Source organism: Cannabis sativa, chromosome 3 (assembly GCF_029168945.1).
Source record: "Cannabis sativa cultivar Pink pepper isolate KNU-18-1 chromosome 3, ASM2916894v1, whole genome shotgun sequence".
NCBI lineage: Eukaryota > Viridiplantae > Streptophyta > Magnoliopsida > Rosales > Cannabaceae > Cannabis > Cannabis sativa.
The window spans coordinates 42,313,182-42,325,774 of record NC_083603.1 but is presented as its reverse complement, the minus strand read 5'-3'; the positions used below and the strand labels follow the sequence as shown (position 1 = coordinate 42,325,774).

The following is a 12,593-nucleotide window of genomic DNA, read 5'->3' as shown; positions in this document are numbered from 1 at the left end:
CCGTTGCAAAGATGGTCACTCTTAAACTACTTCTTGCTATATCAACCATTAAGAATTGGCACATTTTACAACTCGATGTTAATAACGCTTTTCTTAATGGGGATCTTAACGAGGAAGTTTACATGGAAATACCACAAGGTCTAACCGTGTCTTCTTCTCTTAATGCAGGAACTAAACTGGTATGCAAATTGCACAAATCAATTTATGGCCTGAAGCAATCTTCTAGGCAATGGTACAAGAAGCTGTCCGATGCTCTTCTCCAAGAAGGATTCAAGCAATCTCAAGCCGATTATACCTTATTCACTAGAGGATCTGAAGACACTTTCATAGCCCTTCTAGTGTACGTTGATGATATCATCATTACGGGTCCAAATGTGTCTAATCTACACCAGCTGCAAACATCCTTACATCAAAAATTCAAGCTCAAAGCACTTGGAGACCTCAAGTATTTCCTCGGTTTCGAAATTGCCCGTGCTAAGGAAGGCTTGTTTCTTTGCCAACGCAAATACACTCTACAATTACTTGAGGATTCAGGTTTCATAGGCAGCAAACCAAGCAAAACGCCCATGGACCCTAAGCAAAAACTCAACAACGAAGAAGGAGAAAGTTTGAGCAATCCATCCCACTATCGACAACTTGTTGGGAAGCTTCTCTACCTCACCTTGTCAAGACCCGATATTACTTATGCTGTAAACGCTCTCAGCCAATTTATGGCGAACCCCCGTACTACTCATCTTCAAGCAGTTCATCACCTCCTAAGATACATCAAAGGCAATCCAGGACAGGGGCTGCTCTATTCAAGAAATTCCTCGCTGCATCTCCGTGGGTTCTCCGACTCAGATTGGGCATCTTGCCCCATCACAAGACGATCTACAACCGGTTTCTGCATCTTTCTTGGAGATTGCCTAGTGTCTTGGCGAACGAAGAAGCAACCAACCATCTCCAAAAGTTCAGCTGAAGCTGAATACCGAGCGTTGGCTGCTACAACAAGTGAAATCACTTGGCTACAATATCTTCTAGATGACTTTCATATCCATCAACCACACCCCGCATTCATCTACTGCGACAACAATTCTGCCATCCATATCGCAAATAATCCCACTTTTCACGAGAGAACAAAGCACATAGAGCTAGATTGCCATTTCATTCGTGACAAAATAACAAACGGCTCCATCAGACTAATTCCTATTTCCACCACCTTACAACTTGCCGATGCCTTCACCAAACCACTGTCTTCAACAATTCTCCATTCTCATGTCTCCAAGATGTCAGTGTACGACATACACTCTCCATCTTGAGGAGGGGGTATTAAGTTACTGGTTACTGATGGTTACTGGTTACTTAGTATATTAATTAGTATATTCTGTTTCCCAGTATATTATTGTTTCCCAGTATATTATGTTAAGTGGTTAGTGTACATATAGGTTGTTTTATCCCTTTAGGCATTTCGGTTAGTGTCAGTAGTTAGTTAGTTAATTTAAGTTGAGTCTGTTATGTTGTTGTTTCTTTGAGTCGGTTGTAATGAGGTCCAAGGCTATATATATAGCTGACCTCTCCTCTGTTCTCATCAATTAAGAATTCTCTCTTCTCTGTCAAAACGTTCATCTCAGTTTTCTCAATAGTTTTGCCCCAAAGGTAGATTGATATGAAATATATCCCACACAGAAAATTGAGATGAGATACCTAAATATTCTCCTCATTTAAGTGGTGAGTAGTGAATTATGAATTTATAATTAGCACCACTAAAGAATCTCACTTTTAATACTAAACATATAGACTCTTACTTTTTATAAACTCTCAACTAAAAATAATATAATCCATTATTAGAACCACTAAAACCACATTTCCACCACATTTCCTCTTGTAGAACATGCATGCTCTCGTAAAAGCCTATCTAAAAATATATAAAGTAAAATAAGTAGATATTTAACAAGTAAAATTATACTTGGCTATCATAAATATAATTAATGATAGATTTATTGTTAAAATCTTCGATCATGTAAGTAGTAGTAGGTCTACCACGACAAAGTGCGGTAAAAGACAAAATTATAAGAATGCTAACGAAAATAGTATGCAGTACAGTGCTTAATGAACTCGTGATAGTTTTTTTTTAATATGTAGTATATAAGTTGATGAGAATATATGAAATTTAATTATGTAATCTCATGTATTTATAGAAAAGAAAAAAGAGAATACTAATTCTACTAGAATTATTTTAATTTACATTAAAGTATATGTATTATTATGATTTAAAAATTTATAATACAAATGTAATTATGTCACTTTATTTTTAAATAAATTATGTCACGTTTTTTTTTTATTGAAAATCATCCTTTTGATTTAATATAAGTTATGTATTAATTTCTTTTTAGATAATCTTAAAATATAAAAATAATAATAATAATAAAAAGATAATGAGCCTATACTTTAAAAACAAATAGAGAACAAAAAAATCTGGTTAACCTAATTAAAAGAAAAAGCTAATATACTCAAAAGAAAAGAAAAAGATAATATACTCCGACCCGTTAATTTTTATGTTAGAGCGGGCGTGATCTGACCCGGTTTAGACTGTAATCTCTAAAGGTCTTAATTTCTAAACGTCTGAAATGAATGAATCCCTAAATCAGTTTAGACCTAAATCGAAAATCGATTTTAGATTCAGACCCACTTCAACATTCTCATCTCTACTCTATTTTGAATCGGGTTTTCATTTTCCAGCAAAATCCAGTGAAGACTTAGTTGTGTTAAATCATGCATGGAAGACAGCAAGTGATGGGGCCTGATCTAACATAAAAGTTTCACCATTGCAATCTCTTTCTTAGTATCTGAATCTCCAATCTTTTGTTCACTAGTTAAAGAGTACTCCAGGTTCAAAAGTGTCTGAATAGTGACTACAGTTGAAATGAACTCCAATTTCTTTCATTATGGGCATCTTCCTGTTGATATCTGATGAAAGAAGCAGAGAAGTATAATTGATTAAAATGTGTACAAATCAATTGAAATGAAAATGAGTCCAGTGAGGTTAATCATAAAAGAGAGAAGAAAAAAAAGACCTGAAAATGAGATTGGACAACAGCTGCAAAATGAACAAGAATACATATCAAACAAAGAAGATAGATATATGTATAAAGATTAGACACTAATGTAGCTGCAATGCAACACCCTTGAAATCAGAGGACCTTGACTCCCACTGGACAAAGACACAACCCAGGCATTTGCTGAGACAATAATAAGAAACAGAATCACAAAAACTCAGTTAATTTTCTTTTCATGATACTAAGATAGGATAATAAAAGAAATCTACAAAACATAGAAATAAAAATCCAGGCCTATAAGTATTGAAGGGTCAGAACAGAACACTTGGTAAGTGGACAAACCTTGGCAAAGAAGCCAGAAGACAAAGAAACTCATTCCTAATAGTAATAAATACCATGTGAAACGGAGAATGGAAAGGGAAATTGAAAAGTTCATAATGAAATAAAGCTCCAACACATGTGATATGAACTACACTACACCAGAAGAGCTTGATATAAAACACAGAAAATTTAGATGAGACACCTTCGAAGTTGTGAGTAGTGGATTATGATAGTATTACTCTATTATATGTTCTCCATAAAGAATCTCAACGTCACTACTAAACTCTCTTATATTTAAATTCGTATGGATCGTGGAATTTTGTAACTTGTATGAGTTACATTGAAAAATTTATATTTTTTTTTTCAAAATTTTGAATTTGATTTTAAAAAATACAAAATAATTGTTGAAATATGTTAATATTTTAACATGTCTAATTAATTAATGGGGCCTAGACCCAAGTCAGGTGAACAACTACTGTATGAAAGTGTTTTTGAGGTTGGACAGAAGAAGAAGATGGAGATGGAGATAGTTCAGTTAAAAATCCCAAATCAACAATTCATTTCAAGATTCCTCTTCAGAGATCGTTCGTCCACCCATGAAATTTGCCTCATTCACCTTTTTAGAGATCATGATGAAGCCCATCTTGCTTGTATCCATGACTGGAAAAGTAAAGCGCTATTGATATTCTTAATTTACTAATTACTTTTCTCTTTTCATCTTTCTATATATGTAGTTTATATATCTTTATATATTAAAAGTGTTTATCTAACGACATTTCTTGGTTTAACAGAATATACTTGAAAATAAAAGAATATTCTGTTAAATTTAACGATTAAGTTTGATCTCCCGTTAACAAATAAACCCAATAATTAAACCCAAAAAATTAAACAATCTTTTAAATATTAATAATCTATTTTTAAATTAAAAAAATCATCTTAGCCACATATCTCTCTAACAATATAGGGAGAATATTAATAATTTTTTTTTTATTTATTTTTTTTAAAAAAAATCTTTATTTTTTGATTCCGATGCATAATGTGATGTTATTCTTTTTAATTGCTTTATTAATTTCTTTTCTATTCTAATGTGAATAAATTTTTGGCAATAGAGAGTCATCAAATTAGTCCAAGTGTTTGCACTCCATAATCTATATATCTATCTATAATATAGGTCATTACTCTTTCTTTTAACCTATTAATTATACATGTATAATTATTAATTTTAATTGATGATAAAATTTAATTTTTCTATTTTTCTATCATATAAGGATAACTATTTTTTTTATTGTTATTATTTTTTTCACTATGATGTTTGTAGATATTTTTTTTTACTAAATAATTATTAAATATTAAATAGATTAATTAAAAATATCTAAATCATATACCATTTAAATTTAAATTTGATTAGATTTAATTCTGTATCTACTTTCTCATTATTTGTAATTGTTCTAAATCTGATCGTGCAAACTCATATATTAAACACAATACTCCACCTTGAAACCGTTCTCTGTTTTTTTTCTTTCTTATTGGTTGGTGTTAATTCGCCCCGATGATTCAAGTGTCATGGTTTAGCAGAAATACTATTTTTATCTTTAATTTTTTCAAATACAAAGATATTTCAAATATAAATATTTAATTTTTTCAAGAAAAAAATTTGTAATCTTTAAAAATAAAATATATTTAAAATCTTAAAAAGACTAAAATCTTAAATGAAATTAGCAATACGTGGCTCGGCACGTACATTCACCTAGTATATATATATATATATATATATATTTATATATAAATTACAGTTGCAGGAGATTAAAGTTAAACATCTTTAAAATTGGCATCAAATGTAGAATTCCTCAAAAACATTTTCTTAAATTCCTCAGTTAACAAGAATCTTGGTGTTACATTGATTGTTCATGAGGAACTCGTATATGTAAAATCACACAAGAAAGTTTGTTTATATTTCTATAGAATTATACAATAATGTGAATTCCTTCTGGTGGGAAAAATTCAAAGTTTATGCAGTAAAATATGACACATGACACATTAGTTGAAAGTGATCATTTACTATTAGAATTTTGTGAAATTTTACAAAAATAAGAAGTAAAGTGTATGAGTTATATAGTCCCACATGGGAAAAATGCAAAGTTTATGTAGTAAATTCACATTATTTAAAAGTGATCATCTGCTTAATGAAAAAACTAAGATATTAACTAATAAATAAATGAAATTAATGACTAATACACAAAGAGTAGCATGTCCAATATGAGTGCACAAAGCTTGTAGTTGTAGTTCGATATCTTGTAATACTATTTTTTCACATCCATGACTCTCACTGCAGTTCAACATTATGACAATTGGAGTGGCACATTCCTATAAATATATTTATTCACACTAACTATGCTGTTTATTAGGCACCTCTTGTTTGCAAACTAATCTACGATGATCACAATAATTTTGATCGATAATAATTGGATTCTGCACATTGTGCATTTTTATATCTTGGAATTTAATATTCCTTGCATCTCCTTTACATCTCTCTGTATTATTGTTTACATAAAAATCATAAGATTTGAGTGTTTGTTTGTTTTTGATGTTATTATAGAAAGATAGGTACATATACAAAATACACACACAACTGGTTTCACTTATATGTATACGCACCTGCCAAGTCTTAATTCGAAATCCATTGGTGGTTTCGTAAAACTTATCTCTACGAACGAATATATCAAAAACATGGGCTTCTGCATGCCCAGCTCTCAAACTTCCAATACTTCAGTTATCAAAGTAAATTAATCACAATTATTATACTATGAAACAAAAAAAAATTATAATTAAGTAAATAACAACTATATCATTTATCTGATTCTGTGACCAGGTCCACAGGTTATATCTGTGGCTGTCACATTTCGGGATCCACTCATAATAGATATGCAATCATCACCTACAACATTGCAATTATCTTGACTTTATAGAGCGACTTCTCATGCTCGAAAGAGAACCCTTTAACACTATTACCTTGCTTCAAATTAGCGAGTATTTGGATAAAAGTTTTCTTAGCTAATTTCTTGTGACATAACACTCCAATCTAGCCAAGATGTGGTAGTAAGCACGGTACACTCCACCAGGGCATATAAGATAAAGCATCAGCAACACGATTACCCCCAATAGGCCGATAATGGATCTGTAACGCCCTGACTTTTTCGTAACTTACTAATTTAGTTACAAGCGTTAAAATGCGGAAAAAACTGTAATGTCGCTTTTATTTATAAACATAAAATATTTCATATTTGAGCTCAGTTTGGACTTAAAAGACATAATAATTAATAAATAAAAATAACTGCGACATTAATTTAATAACACTAATTAAAATAATGGAGCGTGCCCTAGACCACCCTCAGTTATATGGTCCTCAGCGAGTTCACACACAAGCCTCCAAGGTCTCACTTGCCACCGGCTCTCTAAGTTTTAGAACCTTAATCTGCACATGGTAAGTTTGATAAGGGTGAGCTACTAAACTCAGTAAGGAAATGCTTGTCACGTAGTCATATAGAATAAAAGAAAAATATATAACTAAAACTTAGATGCACATATTTAGACACATAGCAATACATATAAGCTTAAACTTATCACTATTAACTAATCACTAGTTTCTAAGCTAAGTCACATAATAATGGTTATGCCGGAGTTCGACTTTGGCAAATAAACTCGAACTATTAGACTAAATGGCGGAGGGCTGGGTTCAGTAAAATCGTACCCACTACTAGATGGCCCCCTATCTACCATATAGACCCAACAGTCAAGTATTTAACCATTATCTTCTCGGTTAAACCATGTCACATAATCTACAATAAATCTAATTTAAATAATGTTTAACTACTATACATTATTTAAATAGCGTATCATAATTATATCCTAACCATATCATAATCATATTATAATCATACCATAACCATATCATATTTATATCATAACTACATAATAATCATATCATAACAATATCATAATCCTACCATATTCATACCATAATCATATCATAAACATACCATAATCATATCATTGTTTAAATAATGCGAATCCATTGTACCGTCCATTATCCAAACAACATAACTAGGTTAAATAATGTGAATCTTATAAACACACTATTTACATACATACTTAAATAACATGAATCTTATAAACATATTATTTAAATATATACCTTTAGCAATGGCCATGCTCTAATACTGTAAACATACATAAATAACATGAATCTTATAAACATATTATTTAAATATATATTATACAGTACATTAAATAACAAACAATAAAGAGTCAGGCAGAAGACCTTAGTTAACTTCTCTTTTACTATTCCCACTCTTCCTATGAATGTTATTACATACAGAAAACTTATGTTTTTCTACTTAATTTCCTTACCTCGAATGTGGAGATTCTAACTTTGATTTCAGGAGTGACACTGAGAATTATTGCATGCTTCACTCACGAAGTCCTTAGTTCTCAAAGAGAAATATAGGCAAGTATATGAGAAATATTTTAGAGCTCAAAATCTTGCAACTCCTTCCTTATGTTTCAGCCACCACGTGCAACCCACTAGAATTGTGATCATAGTATCACATAAAGAAAAATTAAAGTTTGCACCTTAACATATAAGAATAACGACGTTATATATAACCTTCAGAAAAATAAGACTGGAGTTCGGATTTAACAACTTACAATTACCCTATGATGACCAATGAAAGAAAATGGAATAATGATGGCAATGGTGATGATATTACTCAACAAGATTTAAAAAGGCAATCGTAGTAACAACGGTTTCTACGCCCACGTCTCAACTAAAGAATATGGTTACAAGTTGATGGTAATGTATGGTGATATGAGGTGGTATGGGAAGTGATTGTTGTATATATTAGAAAAGAACTCAAGGTTCAACTATGGGGTATGAAGGATAGAGATTAGATAGAGCTTGGATGATAACAATGGTGGTGGTGATGAAAATATAATACTAGATGATGACTGTGGGGTGCTGGTCAAGAGAGCTAGGAAGTATCTTTAGTGTTGGATGTGAGTGAGAAATGATGAGAGAAACCCTCTATTTATAACCTTAGACACTAACCACACACCCTATTTTTCAGTCAGGGCGTGGCTCTTCAATTAATTAAGGTTAATTTTAAAAGAATTCAAATAAGTAACTATACCTCACTACCCAATCACAAACCTACTGAGAAAGACTCTCCTTTGAGTCAAACAAACAATAACAAACTATATCTCTTTGTTGATTCTTTGAGGTTAATTCTCTAAGGTTGCCACGTAGCCTTCCTATCATTCTCTCATCACTAACTTTATATTTTGAATTCTCTCTCTTAACTAGTATGAAATAAAGTATATTTATTTGTAAATAAATCCTTTATTTAAGTGCCACACGATCAGGGCCTATTCTACAAGTGACTACTACTAATATCAATACAATACCTCACTATACTAAGTTATGTGTGTAGATAATCTTGACCCATTACTAGTGTTTGGCCACGTTGGCCTTCATTTATCCCAAGAGCTTAGGTCAAACCTATAGCTTGATTACTCTCACAACTATATTTATTCTTATCTTCATTTACTTTACTTATAAATTTTAAATTCTCAAAAAAAAGGTATATATTGGAACAACTATCCTAATCTATTTGCTAATTTCTCTAACTACTTTATTTGCTAGATCCATTATCTTAATGCTAATTATTAAAATTTAAATTATCTCCATAACACATATATTCATAATACTTAGTTAGCAACAATATTACTACGTATAACTAATGGTTCCCATATATCATTCAAGTGTCCATTACTTGAACATATAACTAATAGATTATTAAATTTCAAAATAAATATTTGTCTATGATTGGTATTTATGTAACGAGTCATTATTCACCTTGACCACTCAATTATCGTGCCCTATAATGCGGTCCAAATAAATTATATTTGTTCTAAGTCACGATCAAAATGGACTACACCTAAAGCCCATAATGATCTATAAAACTCTAAAATGACATAATTTCTTAGAACTTAGTAAAATACTATTTAATGAGAAAGAAAAAAAAAATATAAGCACTCCTCTATCTCCACAACGAGATTACTAAAACTATGTACTATAGAAAAATTGTAAATATTTTGGTTATTACAATCTACCCTCCTTAAAGGAATTTCGTCCTCGAAATTAACTTCTACCCACATATAGTTGGGGTATCATTTCTTCATGTCCTTTCCCAACTCTCACATTGTTCTATTATATTTGTCACTCTACAGGACCACATCTAGGGGTTTACTCTTATACTTTAGTTCCCCTTTCTATCACGCATACTAGCGTGTCATATAACTCTTGTCCTATTGTAGTTAGAAATTCTCATACATAATCATGTGTGTGGGATTGAATACCTACCTTCTCCACATGAAAATGTGGAATTCTATTATACATATCTGCTATAGCAGGTGGACCTAAATATCTCAGGCTTTACTTACCCTGCACAATATTTCTATATTGAAGTGAACTTTAAGAACATACGGTCGCCAACAGTACTTAACCTTTTATCACTTTTAAATCCTCATAATTCTTCATCTGCTAGGGCGGCGGGCATACTCTGTCATATTTCGTCTACTATTTTTGATAATTCTCTTACTTCTTGCCGACTTATATGTGGTACCTCGCTCCAAGTAAATTTAGCACTCATAAAACATCTTATAGGTTGCCATACGTATTGTGGCCAACAAACTGTCTTCATAAGAGAATGTTATCAACTACAAGCGCTTACTCTATCTTACCAGGAAGTACACTATTTGTAACATCCTTGCTTCAAGCCTCCATTAGGTCCTTACACCCACGGAATGATGGCTCTTATACACAAGTACGTCACTTTGGCTACTTCCTGGATGATGCTTCTGCTAGTTTACAGGACTTCATCCGGTTCACTAAAGGTTTGTATTTGACCTAACACTTCAAAATATACTAAAACTCAGATCGAGGTCACCTTCTTTAGGAATACAAGGATCGTATTATTTTCCTTAGTTCTTTAATATTCCGCTCTTACGTGCTGACATGTAGGACGTCAAATCACAAATCCAATTGCCACTTTCTGAATACTCATCCATCCTTTACCTAATCATTGTACTATTTTGCATCTAACTCGAGATGCATCTAGTGTGGTGTAGGTGGTGCTTGCATCATTCTCTCGACCTTAAGTTTCCATTGCAGTACGTTTTCTCCTTGCCTTCGAGTAGCAACACTAACATAGATACTTTCCTAGTTACAAATTCTATCCATATCCTTTGTTTCATACTGTCCTTGAGGTTCGTCAATGTGTAGGCTACTACATATTGGGCCAAGGAAGCTTTCAGTCTCTCTTCGGTCTTTGCGCGCCGACAGCTCTTGAATACTACCACGCTTGTAGGATAAACCACAAGTTCTGTATTAAGAAATAAGCATTTTTATTTTTTGTAAGCCAGCTCTTTGAACCAATAGCTTTGATCTTCTAATCCTCCAGTTTAGTCGAGTCTTCTAAACTCAGTTTGGAGTCCTATTTAAGTATCCTTAACATCCTCCCACATGTTGGAGTATGGAAAACATCATCAACAACGAATTCCTCCACCTATTTTTTTTTTTTGAGCACTCACACCATCCCCTGGGCATTGAATAATTTTAAGACCAAATTTCTAGTCCCCCGGTGTTTGAGTACTACTTCAGATGTCACACTCATTGGTACTTCTTGCTCTTGGTGTCTAGTTTGAGTATTTCTTCCCGATTTAAGAATTAACATTGCTTTATTAAAAAGTAGATTCCTAAGTAGAGGCAAACCGTCTTCCTTGTTAATTTTGTAGGGAGTTATTTTGGTCATAAAAGAAGAATTTGATTGAAGGAAAATAAATCTTTATTTACTTAAAAGCGTACTAAATCTCTAGTTACATAGTCACTAGATTATTGGAATAGGAACAAAAATATCTTCTTTGGATAAAATTTGACAAGTTGAAAGAGACTATTATTCGTCCTCCACGCATGACTCGGCTTCAGATCCTTCAGGGTCTTCTTGTAGGTCCTCTTCTGGGTGTTCCTCGAAGTTTATTTCCATTTCCACATCTGCTGGAATTTGTGCTGGCACATCCTCGGATTCAGAGTCTGACTCATCAATTTCTACTTCAAAATGATAGTCAGGTATGTCATCTTCTAGTTCATGGATGTTGGTTGTTGCGGGTAGATCTAAGTCCTTGCTCTTCAGTATTGGGGAATAATCTGGCTCATTGGGACCTTCTGGCATTTCCTCATCTTTGGATTCTTCATCTGAGCGAATCTCTATTATTTCTACTATTTTCTCTGCTTCTATTTGAGGTGGGCTTTTTAGTTCAAGTTCCAACATTTCTGCTGTCACTTCAAAATAGTCTGGCATTTCTGATTCTTCCAAATCTCGTTCAGTTGTTACGTTCACAGATTCTGTTATGTCCTCCACACTGTCGTCACTTAGCTTATATCGTATGTTCTTGACGCGTTCTTCTTCCATGCCGTTTGTTTCCACAATATAAGTCTTTTCGAAAACGAAGTTGTGGAAGTCAAGCGTCAGCTCACATATGAATGTTGCGTATCTAATTGCGTCGCCAAGATTTGAGACACGGTGCCAGACTTCATCGATATAGTAAAGAAGTTCGGGGACATGTGACAAAGCAGCCCTTAGCACTAGAAACTTTTCTCGTGATTTGATCAAGGCTCCCCTCACCTCTACTACTCTTTTAATTTCTTCATTAATTGCGATGACTTCTCGCAGAGCTCTAAGAATCTTATCCTCTTCGTGGCGGATATTTTCGATCTTAAGTGACAGAATATTTTTTATTTCTGCAAGTACTGTATCGTTTGACGCCTTAATTCTAAGAGACATATCTCCTATATCTGAAAAAAAAAATTTCTTTAACTATTCCGTAAGACTTAATATAAGTAGATATATATTTATATAAATCTTTATAAATAAAATAAAACCTCTTTATTTATTTATAAATTCCAAAAGATAACAAGCTAAAGGAGTTACACTAAAACTCCTAACTAAAGTGGAGCCATACTAACACTCCTTATTACATAAAAAAAATAAACACATAGAATAAAATGCAACTTGACTTTTCTACTCTTCTATGTCTGACCCTTCCTCTAACATATCTTCTGTCAAATCTACATAGTCGAGTTCTAAGTACACCAAGTTTGATGAAATTGGTAACTTTTGAAGG

General features: G+C 32.6%; 1 long non-coding RNA gene across 1 annotated transcript; it reads right to left on the bottom strand.

Moving 5' to 3' along the window:
- Positions 1 to 6,553: 6,553 nt before the first annotated feature.
- LOC133035741 (uncharacterized) lies at positions 6,554 to 8,921 on the bottom strand. The gene is made up of 3 exons (XR_009686859.1): positions 8,061 to 8,921; positions 7,764 to 7,937; positions 6,554 to 6,828 (listed from the first exon to the last, which is right to left on the bottom strand). It is a non-coding gene; the product is annotated as an uncharacterized LOC133035741 (long non-coding RNA).
- Positions 8,922 to 12,593: the final 3,672 nt, after the last annotated feature.